General features: G+C 36.1%; 1 long non-coding RNA gene across 8 annotated transcripts; it reads right to left on the reverse strand.

Annotated features, from left to right (window-relative positions):
- Positions 1 to 1,067: 1,067 nt before the first annotated feature.
- Positions 1,068 to 6,312, reverse strand: LOC110869595. Of its 8 annotated transcripts, none has more exons than XR_004866971.1 (11): positions 5,954 to 6,310; positions 5,680 to 5,781; positions 4,861 to 5,446; positions 4,701 to 4,774; positions 4,559 to 4,611; positions 4,344 to 4,473; positions 3,116 to 3,180; positions 2,555 to 3,036; positions 2,197 to 2,231; positions 1,924 to 1,988; positions 1,068 to 1,836 (listed from the first exon to the last, which is right to left on the reverse strand). It is a non-coding gene; the product is annotated as an uncharacterized LOC110869595 (long non-coding RNA). The 8 variants fall into 8 exon arrangements; XR_004866970.1 differs by having other exon boundaries at positions 2,153 to 2,231; XR_004866972.1 differs by lacking the exon at positions 2,197 to 2,231.
- Positions 6,313 to 13,789: the final 7,477 nt, after the last annotated feature.

A 13,789-nucleotide genomic window follows, 5' to 3' on the forward strand; every position in this document is an offset into this window, starting at 1 on the left:
TCGGATTGAAAGATCAAGTAAACATACCTCAGAATATCACTGGTGGACATGAGAAACATATCTCGTTCTTGGATTTGTGAGACTGAATCGCCGATTTGCTGGGAAGAACTTGTAGTATTAGGGTTTGTGAATGTGGCTGATGAAAGAAAATGGGAGGAAATTAGGGTTAATGTGCGGGATAAAAGAAAAAGAGAAGCGTACGTGAGAAGAAATAGGGCCGCGTGAAAGAAAAGAAGAGAAAAAGTATTCCCGCTTATTCTGAATTCTCTAGCCTAAGAGGGTGTCCACATCATCAAAATGGTTGGCTAAGAATAAACCTTGTGGCTTAAGAGAATTCATTTAGTATAATAGATGGATATGATATAATCGTTTTTCTAGTATTGATCCTGTCTATAGTAATTAACTAGGTTATAACCCGGGAATACTCCCGGGTTGTGAATCTTTATATCTAAAAAAATAAATATACATCTATATATATTAATTAATAAAAATATATCATGTAGTTGTGAATCTTTATAACCCGGGAACTTCCCGGGCAGGAAAAATCAATTTATAATCTAATTATGTCATTAAATAAATTAAAAGACATGTTTTCAAACGTTATGAAATGTTTAAATAAATAAGTTAAAATTTGTTGTCAATACTATGCGGTACCAATGTCGAAATTAAAAGGCATGTTTTCAAATGTTATTTGCCGTAAAATAACACTTTTTTCCATGGGGCGCCTCCTTCCTTTTTCTTTACATGTGCACCCCTATGCTATGCGATACGGGTTAAGCCAAAGCACTTATGAAGAAATGAGTTAAGCCAAACCACTTTTTTTACCATAATCCCAAAGAAATAAAGGCACTTATGTTTTTACCTTTTTTAACCGAAACCCGATTACCAAACCTGAGCCAATGCTACCTAAACCAAGTATTTAACACAATTGTACATGAAGCCACACATGAGCTAAGTAAAAACATAACAAAAACTTTTCACATCAAACTTTCCACAAAAAAACTTTTAAACGCATTAAAAGAAGATAATTGAGATATATTTCCTTTTTTAAATAGCCAACAAATCAAATTTTATTAAAAAAATAGATTATCATTGTGCTAATCCACATCCAAAAACAACCAGACAACAAACTACATAGACCCAAAAAATTAACACGAAATTTCGCCAATTTTCCTAAGATAAACCAACGGATTTTGACTGATGTTTAACCCATAGGTACGCCAAAACTCTAATTTCCTACTTTAAACTCTCCACCTTTGGTTGTTTACGGTTGAAGATAATACTGTTTTGACTTCGCCAAATGCACCACACGACCGTTAGAATAATGGAGTAGACAACCTTTCTCCACTTCACAGAGCCTCTCGCTTCTTATAAAACTTCAACTGGTCCTCGAATTCAAAGAAAAAGAAGCCATAAAGCATGTACCAAGTATTAATAAAGTCCCAGATAATTTGCATCATCCCACATGATACTAAAAGATGTTCTGCAGACTCCTCATATGCTCCACAAAAGCTGCACATATTAGACCCAATACTAACACTTCGTCTTGCCGGATTTGTACTCATAGGCAAGTGATCCAACCCCAACCTCCACGCTAAAAATGACTTTAAGTGATACCCAATTGTTCCATTCAAAGACCGTGCCATGCTCCGAAGAAGATGTTGAATTCATTTTTTTGTTTGAAGTTCTTTAGCAAAAATACACCAGATGCATCCGAACTCCAGACCCATAGGTCGATGCCAAATCTGTCTGGTAAGATGGATAACAACGTTGTTATCCCGTCTAGTTCAGTTACCTCCTGGAATGTGGATGGTTGTTGAGCCTAGTCTTTTTATTCTAAAAGTAAATTCCTTGTATTAAATAAAACCAATAATCTACTTAAAATTGAACATTCACCCCATGAGAGAGTGAGATGATGGCTACCTTATACAACATCTACTCCAAAATCTTTAAATCATTCATGTAGTTGTCTCCAGTGGAAGTGCTACCTAAAGAATGGATCAGATTTAAAACATGATAAATTCAGTCAACATACTGAATATACGGGTGCGGGACATAATTTAAACTTGACAAAATCATGAAAATAGCCATTTTTATGATTGTGTTATGATTAATAGATAATTAAAATCATACAAAAAGTACTCAATATTACCTACAAATTCACAAATCTTTGAAATATATTATTTCTTATCTTACATATCCAGCACGCTTCCACCCTGCATCACATGAACCTAATGGAACAATGGAGATGTGGCAAAATAAATGGGCTGGTAACAATTCAATATATTTTTTGTCCGAATTTTTCATAATCGTAATGTACATCACATATAATTATACACTTATATACCTATATTGCAATAATAATATAACTTCTGAATAAAATGACTTAGAAGGTTTAAAGCATTAAAAATACACTTTGAACAACTAAAAGCCAGTTTTTCGCTAACTTTTTCGGTTAACCTACTATAACATGAATTAATCCATTATAGTCACTGATAAGTAAATACGACAAAAAAGCCACCTCCAAAACAAAGATATAATGAGAGTATGGTACCAGAATTCACATAAGTAGCCCAAGCGTGAATCCGTTCCAAGGGCCCATTAGGAGTGTTAAAATACACTCTATACTTGCTTCCGTGAGGAATAGCAGGTGCGTACTTCTTTAACCACGCTTTTCTTCCTTTACGGGTCTCAAACCAGTAAGCAATAGGAGCCCTTTTAGCCTGAACATTTGCTCGTATAATTTAGGAATAATTTGAAAGCATAACTTTACAAACCGATCTTTTCCGGGCTCCGAATACTCATCGTTTGCTTTTTGGAAAACTTCGTCAGCAGTGACACCACTATCACCCTTATCGTAAGACATAATTATACTGTTGAAAAAAGAGTTCATCTGGTTCTTCACCGTCTCTTAACTTATCTTCAAGTATCACGAACCAATACCCGTAATCATCGTGCCCGTATGCCCCTCTCTTGCACAATTTTTAGTCGGAGACCAATCCTTGAAATCCCCGACAATTGCACAGTAGCGCGCACCTGATTTTATTTTCAGTATTAAAAGCAAAACCCTTTTCTTTTTACACAAAAGAATCATCATCTCAGTATAAAGCCAAACCTGGTGCCTATTCCATGAAATCCACTCGATGTTGCACGTTACGGTGCATTCCTAACAACTCAAAACTATACAAAGAACGTAAAGTAACGATCAACATAGACATATGAAAAAATTTACAAAGCTAACCATTATAGGTGGTGTTTATATGTGCTTTTAAAGTGATTATTGCAAGTTGAACGATCCGTATCAGATCATATAATTTAACATTTATTTCAATAATCATTTGATCTTCAAAAACAGGTTATATGACCCTAAATTATCAGATAACCATAATCAAATAAAATATTCACCACAATCTTATTATTACTTATAAAACACGATCAACATAGAAAATTAAAACTTTTTCCACTCGATGTTGCATGTTACAGTGCATCCCAACAACTCAAACCTATACAAAGAACGTAAAAGCAACACAATCAATATAGAAAATGAAGATTTTTTCCATACCTAAACATTACATTACAGGTGGTGTTTATATGTGTTTTTAAACTGATTATTGCAACTTGAACAATCGGAACCAAATCAATAATTTTACATTTACTTGAATAACCAGTTTCAAAAACAGATTATTATACCCTAAATTATTACATAACCACAATCAAACAGAAATATTTAGAATAATCTTAATTCTTATATTTACTAAAAAACTAAGAAGAAAGAATGCATTGTAAAACTAACCAAGAAGCCATATCTCAAAAATCAATATGGCGCGTCAAGAATACGTTACAAGCTATATGACTGTGTCGTATTCGGGTCGCTTATATAATAACCCTGCTATATGACCCGTATGGTAAATCTTCTTCAAAGAATACGACTTGTTAAAAGCGTTTTCCTATGAAAACCATATAGTTCAAAGAATAGGACTTGTTAGAGGCGTTTTCTTATGAAAACCATTCAGACGAAAAGGTTCTGGTCGTTACCCGATTTAACCTGTAATATTTTTGTTTGATAAACATTTTATGGCCAAGGACTATACAACCCGCATGGTCAGAATACAAGCCGTTTAGGACTATCGGGTATAAACTACATCATCAGACTTTTGGCCTGTTTTGATATACTCAATAATTTTGCTACACCCATTTTCATCTTATGAAACCTATAATGGAGTTTATAGTCTTGCCTAAAAATTGGAGAATAGTATTACTGATGTGATTAAACCTTCTGTTCCTTACAGGTGTATAAGCATATAAATTATGCTTTGAAATGTAAGGCATGTAATATATCTTACCCCTTTGAGTGAAGCTTTTCAACAATTGATATGGCCTCGATTGCAAAGCAAGCTAGCATATTTGTTCGTCTAACGATTGGCCGAATGAACTCCAAACATCCCAAACACTCGGTCTGAGCATATCCATGACCTGAGAAATATGTTTTTTTTATCATGCTACAATATAGAAAAACTAAGCTGGTCATAGAAGTGAAAAGGTACAAGCCAAAAATCACCTTGTCGGCCCTTGTAGTGGACCCATGGAATACCATAGCATCCATTCAATGAACTTTTTGCATTATAAATGTGCACATATTGGTTTATAAAATATTAAAATCCTAAAAACATCTTTTGAACCAATTAGGGTTTGACACATACATGTATACTTGCCACTCATAAGGAGGCCCGTAGTTACAACCTTTACTATTACAATGCTCAAACTTCAATGCTACCTATAGAAGGATGCAAAAAATATAAAACTATAGTTCGATATGATAAGTTATCATGAACAAACAATGCATGTATTGTGTTAACATACCTCGGTTGCATCAAGTCCCGTTCTACCACTGCTACCTGTCACCGTCCTGCCAACATAAACCTACCCAAAACCACCCTTACCCAACTTCCTTTTTGTCTTATAAAAAAGAGAACGACCCACTTGTACCTGTGTAAAATTAACATATTAAACTGATTACAAGCCAAACATACTGAAAGAAGATAACCTTCACAAAGAATGTTAATTAGTTTGCATTATAAAAATATTCTTTCCATGTATAAAAATGCAGAAATAGTATCCTATCAGGTTCGGGAGTTGTGTTTCCTTCTTCTTCAACTCAAGTTATTCTATTAGCACTTCCTCCCTCCATAGCAATATCCTTATAACGAACACCATTTACAACAGGTTCCGCAACACCAACAACAACGTTTGGAGCAATCTCACAAGGTGCTTCCGGGTCTAACCAACCATACAAACATACATCACATTTCAAAACACATTTCATCCGTCATGCTTGACCCGAATTCAGGATTTCAACCCGAATAACAAATGGATCCCGCATCCAAAAGAGTATTTAGAATGATTCCCTCCCAAAACAGATGGCATATGACTTGTGGATATGCTTCACCTGCAAAGCAAAAGACGCAAATATTAAAACAATATATATTAAACCTTGAGGATACAAAGGTTACTTTCTCATGAAAACTCTCTGGTATTAATAGATGCTATTTAAATCGAGCAACAATAAAAGAATTAACAATAAACTTTTCAATTTCCATTTTAATAAAAGTTCAATGAAGATTGAAATTAACAACATGCAGCTTAATAATATTGATTATATCTTAGGAGTGAACATCATACCAGATTCAACTCATCAGAACCCTAGCCGTCATGTTGGAGGCGGCGGCTATGGCATTTTTTCCCAGTTTTTGGATCCGACCCACCACATAACCTACAATATTCCTGCACCCAATAAATACGGAACATTCAATATTCCTACACGCAATTTTCCAGTGCGATAGTGGGAGAAGAAATTACAATGGCGATCACATGCAATTTCAATCCATTAATCTTATGGTTTGCAAACATATAAATTATAATCATAAGAAACCCTAACTGAAATCTAGATGCTTACCATATTGCGAGTGAAGAATCAAAGATTTACACCGGATTATGCTCAGAACAAATGATGTAGGGTTTGAAACTCAGAAAAAAAAAAGCTTTGAAAAAAACTTAGAAGTTGAAGAAACACACAGAGAATCATAAATTGGAAGCAAGAATCAAATATTTACACCAGATTATGCTCATGCTTGATAGTTGTTGATGCGATTAGGGTTTGCGGGGATGAACAATTGATATCTTCTTTGCGAAACGAAGTGAAACGGCCAGAATGATAGTTTAGGGTTAAGAATCAGAAAGAAAATTGATAGTTTAGGGTTTGAAATAGGAGATGATGTCGGCAGAGAAGTGGCGTCAATTGTTGGAGGAGAAAGAAGGAGAGTAAAAAGGGATATAAAGGATCCGTATGGATCATTGGGTCTCCCAAATGCATTCGGATCCCGCCTATTTTGTGTGAAAATAGTGAACGTAGAAGCAAAAGCCAATTTCCCTCCTAAACTCACTAAAAAAGATTGCCACATCAGCAAAATTGTCCAAAATCCAATGCCACATAGCCCACATCACATCTCATTTATATATATATGTAGATTTTAGAAAATATCGTGCGTCAACACTGTATAATCTTTAAAAAAATATTTTTAATCAAAATTGATTTTTTATCATTTTCTAAATCGGGTTAATAAACATTATTTATTTTAAAATCTTTATTTTAAAGGTTGACCAATACATTTTTTGTTAAATTAAATATTCAAAATTTTCCTATAAAATAAGCTCTTACTTCACATATATATCTTTTTTTTAATTTATAATTTATAATGATAATATATTTTAATTAAACTTTACCAAAAACATATTCTTTTAAATCTTAAAATTTCAAATAAAGTTTTGATTGTATGAATGAAAAAAAATATATATGATTCTAAAGAAAGCTATGTGTTAAGACCATTTCATACCTAAAATTTATTTTTAATTAAAGTTGGTATTTTTATTATTTTTAAAATCGGGTTAACTAACATTGTTTATTTTAAAATACTTACCTTAATAATACGTATTTACTTCAAATATATTTTTAATATAATCAATATTTATAAATTATAATAATTCAAAACCATCTGAGCTCACAAGTCTTTCTCTTAAACATCTAATTGACATATGACAATCTATTATGATGTATTGACTGAATTTGAGCGGTAAAGAAAACAAGGGTGTTCAAAACTTTTTTTCTCTCCCATGCTATTCAGTCATGTATCATCTATTCTCTCAATTAAATTCGAGTTACCTAAATTACTAATTCGTTTCCTTTCAATCTTTTTTAGACCTTAAATCTAATTACATGTTTGTTATCATTCAAATATTTGTGGTCAACATTTGTTAACATTCAAATTTCAAAGTCCATTAATTTTGGCTACATTTATTATTTTCTAAAAATTGCGAGTGATTTTTTTAATATAGTAAATGTATATTTTGTAGATAGTTTTGCTATTTAAGGTAAATTAAGATTATCAGTAATTGTAACTAAAAAAAAGTTCTTTCTTGATTTTAAAAAAAGGGGAATTGGCCTGTAATAATCCCACCTAGACCTTATTGGCCATTAATAATCCCACCTCATAATATTCCACCCACCAGTCCCACCTTTCACCTATTTTTCCTACAATGGTTCCCCGTTTAAAAAACTTAACGGAGTTAAGCTTTTTTCCAAATTACAAAGAGATTTTTTAGGGCTTTTGACCAGAACGAAGATACGAGTCCATTGATGTAAAACTTGCATCGAAACGGTGCTCCAAGTGAATTAATTTTGGTTAACTGAAAATTTAAACACCCGAATTGAAGCGCCATTTTCATCGTTTGGAGCACCGTTTCGAGGCAAGTTTTACATCAATGGACTCGTAACGTCGTTCTAATCAAAAGTCCTAAAAAATCTGTTTGTAATTTGGAAAAAAAAACTTAATTCCGTTAAGTTTTTTTAACGGGGGACCATTGTAGGAAAAATAGGTGAAAGGTGGGACTGGTGGGGGGAATATTCTAAGGTGAGATTATTAATGACCAATAAGGTCTAGGTGGGATTATTACAGGCCAATTTCCCTTTAAAAAAATAATATTTTGACGTAACTATGTTATTTTTTGTTATGATAAATTAAGATTATCATTAATTGTAACTAAAAAAAAGGTCTTGATTTAAAAAATAATATATCGACGTAGCTATGTTATTTTTTGTTATGTAAGTATATTATTGTTTTGTTTTATTTAACAAGTTAATATATGTTGTTTGTTATATATATAAAATAATACAAATATAAATAAACTATTCCGAGTCTTGACTTCTTAAGGTAGGGTAGATCTTCCACAAGATCATACTGAAGTCGGAAACGTATGTCTTTCTCACGCAGCTCCGTAAAGACGTTTTCGTCAAAAAGTAACTCGACGAGCACATCTCTTATGTGGACATGTGATATTGCATCATGGAATGTAATTCCAATTAGAAGAAATATTTTTTTATATAACTGTGTAACATATGTGAATTTAAACTAGTTTATTATTACTTTAAGGCAGTGTTTGATATGCAGAAATATATGTTGAAATGGAATGAAAACAAAGTGTTTTGTTAGATAATAGAATGGAATCACATAATATGTAAGGAATCTTGTCTTTTTTTTTTTTTAAATCCATTCATTTTTTCACACTTCACTACTACCATCATCCTAGCATCACCACCCGCCGCCGCCACCTCCACCATCACACACTGCTGCCACCCACCACCACCATGTGCCGCCACCCTCACCCGTTCTCTGAAAAGGAAACTTTGAACTTTCATGTGAATAAAGAGGAATGATTGTGAATGTTTCGCATACCTCAATGGGAGGATGCCTCAGAATATATAGAACTAATAGTTACACAAAGGTACCAAAAGAATAACAAATTACAAAGTACACACACAAGTATTTAAATGTTAACATACCCCCGTGAGAGACTTTTGGTGAAGATGTCCGCAACCTGAAGCTTGGTCGGAATGAAGCAAGTAAACAACTTCCCTAAGGCAACAAGTTCTCAAATAAAATGGTAGTCGAGGTCAATGTACTTGGAGCGTTTGTTGGAATCTGGATTCTGAGTAAGGAAGAGGGCGCTTTTATTATCACAGAGAAGAGTCTGACGATCAGGAAGGAGAGCATGAAGTTCTTGTAGAAAATGTGATATCCAAACAAGTTCAACAGCAGTGCTGGCCATTGTGCGATACTTAGATTCACAGCTGGAACGTGAAACAGTGGCTTGTTTCTTAGCACTCCATGAGACAAGGTTGCCACCTAAAAATATGGAGTACCCAAAGGTGGAACGACGAGTGTCAAGGAAACGGGCCCAATCAGCATCAGAGTACCCAATAATCTTCGTCTGAGTTGGATGCAAGAATACAAGACCAAAATTAACCGTTCCCTTGATATACCGAAGCATGCGTTTGACATTCTGAAGATGATCGATAGTGGGGTTTTGTAAGAACTGGCTCACCTAAAGTGCACCAATGAGAGACCTATAAAAGGTAGGTTCTTTGTATGGAACTCCATCTTTAACAAAGGACGCATTTGGAGATAAAGGAGTGGGAGTAGGCTTGCAATCAAGAAGGCCCGCACGTTCCAAAATGTCATGAGCATATATGGTTTGGCTTAAAAACAAGCCACTCAGTGTGTAAACAACTTCAAGTCCCAGAAAGTAGTTTAGTTTGCCAAGATCTTTAATTGCAAATTCTTTATTCAGACTGGATATGAAGTTAGAGATGACAGATTTCTGATTACCTGTAAGAATAAGATCATCAACATACACTAAAAGGTACATAACACATCCATCTCGTTTGAACACAAACAAGGAGCTATCGGCACGGCTGCAGACAAAACCATTGGATAACAAAAATGCATTAAGTCTATGGAACCAAACCCTAGGAGCTTGTTTAAGGCCATATAGGGCTTTGTTTAACTTGCACACATGATTAAGGAATCGTGGATCCGCAAATCTGGGGGGTTGCTCCATAAAAATAGTCTCACTAATGTGGCCATGCAAGAAGGCATTATTGACATCCAACTGGTGCAAATCCCAGTTCTTAATAACCGCAAGTGACAGGACAATGCGAATTGTCGAGGATTTAACAACCGGACTGAACGTGTGGTGATAATCCAACCCATGTATTTGACTAAACCCATGAGCTACAAGGTGAGCCTTGTATCGATCTATGCTACCAACAACTTTGTGCTTAATCCGAAACAACCATTTAGACCCAACAATGTTTTGATCACAGGTCCGGGGTACAAGAGACCAAGTGTTGTTGTTGGAAAGGGCTGATAATTCTTTTGTCATAGCCTCAACCCACTAAGGATGATTTATATAACAACCCTCCTAAAAAAATTAGAATATCCCTATACGTCCTAAAATACACCCCGTATATGAAAATGGACCCGAAATACCTTTACTTTTATAAAAATTAAATAAAAGCAAGAAATTAAAGGCGCTCGCGGGCCGCGAAGACCTTGTCTTCGGCTTACGCGGGACGCGACAGCTGGCCACCCGCCCGCACCCCCTGCTGCCACATGTCAGGTGGCGTGTCGAGGCTAGTGGTCCGACTTGGCAAGGCTAGGGCCTACACCCCCTAGCTCGCTGGGAGCGTGAGCCCCTTGTGTATCTTACGCGAGGCGCAAGGGACTGCCGAAGCAGCCCTTTAAATTGGATCGATCGGCATTCAAATTCTGTCATTCAAATCTCAAAATTCTCTCTCAATTCTGAAGTAATAAAATTAGTATCGGGCATTATACCCCCCCTAAATAGTGAAGCTCTGCCTCGTTGTAAGTATTTTAACCCCCGTTACGTATTAGATACACTGCCCGATTGATCTAGTGCTCCGTAACGGCTGTCGTGGCTTTGCCTGACGTAGTCGTTGGAGTTCTGTCTCGAGGAGGGTATAACTAATGTAAATATGAGTTATTATACTAACGGGTGTGCATTATTTAAAATTTATAGATTATAACCAGGAAGCCACATGAAATTACCTAAGATAGCAATGTGAGTTAATCCTCCTTTTTGCAAAGCGTTTTACAAAACCTCAATGTTTTAAATTATATTATACAGTGATTGAGTATTTGTAATTCTACAATTATCATCGGTATGTTTGGGTTTTGTATACAAAATTGGTTACTACACTGTGACTAGTAACATGACCACAAGTCGGGTTGACAGTACCGTGGGTGGTAATTAAAGTAGAAAAATAAACAAATGTAATTGCGAGATCGCCCTCAATGCTGTAAACTAATAAAACCTGTTTTGATTAAATTGGGATTCACTCACCAGTATTTCCCACTGAAAAAATGTTTTTAAACGCGTTTCAGGTAACACAATGTGAATGCCGAATAGAAGCCAGCTGGACAGCACTAAAGGCTTGGAAAAGTGGCTATAAAAAGTTACCTAAATAAAGAAGATGTTTTATTTCAGTAAATTAGGGTTTATCCCTGAAAACATGTTTGTAATGGAAATTTGGGTTTTATCCCAATATATTTATTATTATAAAATGTGGTGTTTTACTCTGATAAAATATTTCCTAACTACGGTCCTAATAAAACTTCCGCTGCCAATTAATGATAAACACCGATACCACCATCTCTGAGTAGGCCGCGGCCGCCTGCCTCCCGAGGCAGGGTCGGGGGTTGCGACAGAAGGTGGTATCAGAGCCACAGCCACTGATTTCAGCCATAGAATTGTTCTGTTGACACCAAAATTTTATCTATTATGTTAGGAAATTATCTATGGGATTACGTGCATATTTTATTGTTTTGTGTTATTTGACAATTTGTTAGTTTACGGTATCAGTGATCAAGGACCTTCGGACGCTTACCGTCAACTGTCTAGTTCACCTAAGGACGAAGGAACTTCTTCCCAGCCTACCCTAACGGGGTACTCAGCTGACACAGAAGAAGGGATCTTTTTATTTAAGGCACAGTTCGAAGAACTATTCCCTCCCAAAAAGAGAGGATGGTTTAGTCGCGGAGCGCACGAGCGTGGGAAAAGAATGAGGAAGTTGCAGCAACAGCGGGCCTTAGCAGCGACAAATAGAGAAATGAATGCTCAAACCCAGGATATACTTAATAGGAGATTAGCTAATTTTCACATATTAGCTACCACTGCCGCGGATCCAAATTTAGAACAACTTATTGCACCACAGCCGTTACCACTATTTCCCACAGAACCTATGGAAATTGAACCAAACCCAATGGACCAGATTCCAGTACCTGCTTTTGACCCAAATGAAATTCCTAGAGTCCCAGCTCCAAACCCTCTAGCCTACGACCCATGGAACGACGACCACAGGGATTATCAAGAACTTTATACAATAGAGGAACCCATGCAAAACCTAGTAGCACCCTATCCCAACCTGGACCCTCTAGATCCATATTGGGATAATGACCAGTATATCAGGGAAATCCTAGAAAACCCTTACCCACACGAAGAACCGATGCCCCAGTTTCCTGACCCGATACCAGCACCAGCACCACCCATGAGTACTGAGAATGTGTAGGAACTCCGAACGTTTAGTGAGGAGTTGTTAGATGAAAGTGAAAAGATAAGATAGATAGGTGAAAGGCTCGTTTGGAAGTATGACGAGCGCAATAGAGTAAAGGTCGCAATGCACGACGATTTTGATCAATGTGTTTGTTGTATGATTGTTTGCATTAGATATTGTCTTGTTATATTTGTTGGTGCACTTCATCTGCTGATTACGTCTTGTATCGAGTCATTATCTTAGAACGTTAGATCTAGGCACGTAATAAGAGAATATGTGTAAATGTATAGATCTTAGGATAATGGATCGCTCATATGTCAAATTAGGGTTATGGGTCGCTCGAACGGTCATGTGTAGTCCGCTCAAGTGTTACATGTTGGATCGCTCGTATGGATGTTCGTGGGCCGCTCATGTGTCATCAATGTGGGCCGCTTTTGTGTCAATGTTCTGGGCCGCTCCAATGTCATGGGCCGCTTATTGGGCCTGTCCAATAAGCGGTTCCAGATCCTTATAAATACCCTAAAGGCGATCTCATTTGTAACGATTGCGTAGAAATCGTGCCGAAGCTCTGCCGGTGCGAGATTTGAGTTGTAAACGTTTGAAATCAATAAACAAGTAGTTAAAGTGATTTGCCTGCTGTTTCTACCTTAGTTTCTTGTTATTCCGCACCTGAAACCAAGGAGAAAGCCTCTGAACGACTCGTTTGGGTCAGAATACGATCCTACAATATTAATACGTGGTAAATGTTTATAATCCAGATGGACAATGAAGTAAATCAAGAAAACCTGAATAACAATAATAACGGAAACCAAGTAGACAACAGTGCCATCCAACACGTAGTGGCACAAGGAATTATATACGCAATGCCATATATTATCAAAACGGTTAGGGAAGTGTAAAATAATAAAAGAAACAGTGGAAGTAAACAACCAACTACCGAACCCGATCACAGCGTAAACAATGGACCCTTACTTCAATTGCCAATTCCAAAAAGAAGAAGAACCATGTCTTATGGTTATTCTTACAAAGAATTCTAGTCTTGCAAACCAATAGAATTCTCTGGCAACGAAGGAGCCATTGCAGCCCTACGCTGGATAGAAAAGACTGAAGCAGTCTTAAAAATAAGCAAGTGCGCAAAAGAAGATAAAATCATGTTTGCTTCCAATTTATTTAAGAATGCAACTCTAGAATGGTGGAACACGATTCTCCAGTCTAGGGGAAGTGACAGGGTCTATAATATGGAATGGAATGAGTTTAAAAACATGATTGAAAGGAAATTCTGTCCTCCCAATGAAAAGGAACAGATAGCTAATAAATTCTTAA

This window comes from Helianthus annuus, chromosome 1, assembly GCF_002127325.2.
Source record: "Helianthus annuus cultivar XRQ/B chromosome 1, HanXRQr2.0-SUNRISE, whole genome shotgun sequence".
Lineage (NCBI taxonomy): Eukaryota > Viridiplantae > Streptophyta > Magnoliopsida > Asterales > Asteraceae > Helianthus > Helianthus annuus.